Below are 1,063 nucleotides of genomic sequence, written 5' to 3'. Positions count from 1 at the left end.
TGGCTCTTCCTTTGGATTTATTTTCTCAGTTTTCTTCAGTCTTGCTTTGTGACCCATGAATGTCATCTTTCTTTTTTATTTTGTCTTCTTTCCTTATTGTGTCAGCCTTCTAGAAATGAATTTTGCATACACTTAATTATCTTTAAAACTAAACATTTTAACCTTGACTTTAATGGTGGCGCCCAATAAGTACTAGCAACTTTGCCAAGCTCCTCTATGTAGATCGTTATCAAAGCTCATGGCTATAACTTATAGTGGAGACTCCTTTGGTCAGTGGCAGTGGTTCTTTGCTTTTGATATGGTGGTGGCTCTGTAGGCTACTCACCCTAATATTTTAATAGTGGGGTTTACAAACTCTCAATGAGCTCTAGTTTGTACTTATGGACCAACGGATGGAAACATTGATTTGTGGGATACTCACAATAGCTAAGGCTCTTAGTGGAAGTAGCTCGTGACCTTATTAACTCCTTTGGTTCTTTGTAACCTTGCTAAAACTTTCTTTCATACCACTTGTTATTTAAAGGCAGAGATAAAAATGCAAACATAAGACAAATATGTACACAAACTTATACTTGAATAAAGAAGTTTTATTCAATATTAATTATTCTCTCAAATACATCAATCGAGTTGATGTTATTCTCTCTTATTAATTATCATTACAATGACCCAACCATGAGCATATAAGCACTAAACTTTCTAAATATGGAATCACAAAAACTCTAACTTTCTCTTCCGCATGAAAACTATGACTTGAAACTTTAACTTAACTTTTCTAACTTGAATTTAACATGAATCGATATTTTTCTTTCCCTTAACTTATATTTTCTTGACAAAGCATTAGCTTTTTAACTCTGACTCACTTGACTTGTAATATTAGACTTAACTTGATTTCCTTCATTTAACTCTTCATACATTGCATGCATACGAGAGCACTTGCTATTTCTATCAAGTGAAATGGTTTTGATATGTGAAAAAGTTGTGATCGATGGGAATATATCAAATAGGAAATTTGGGGATAGGTTTGTATGAATTGTGTGCTCTTATAATTTTTAAATTGCTATAA

At 32.7% G+C, this 1,063-nt stretch overlaps 1 non-coding gene across 1 annotated transcript; it reads left to right on the top strand.

Moving 5' to 3' along the window:
- The first annotated feature begins 788 nt into the window (after positions 1-788).
- LOC149203803 (small nucleolar RNA SNORD36) lies at positions 789-861 on the top strand. The gene has a single exon (XR_016254038.1). It is a non-coding gene; the product is annotated as a small nucleolar RNA SNORD36 (small nucleolar RNA).
- The last annotated feature ends 202 nt before the right edge of the window (positions 862-1,063 follow it).

The sequence above is a fragment of the Pinus tabuliformis genome, chromosome 2_1, assembly GCF_031772625.1.
Source record: "Pinus tabuliformis cultivar Carrire ecotype Pingquan chromosome 2_1, CPIR1, whole genome shotgun sequence".
In the NCBI taxonomy this organism is placed as follows: Eukaryota; Viridiplantae; Streptophyta; class Pinopsida; order Pinales; family Pinaceae; genus Pinus; species Pinus tabuliformis.
The sequence above is the reverse complement of the archived record's forward strand: the minus strand, read 5'-3'. Positions and strand labels throughout refer to the sequence as shown.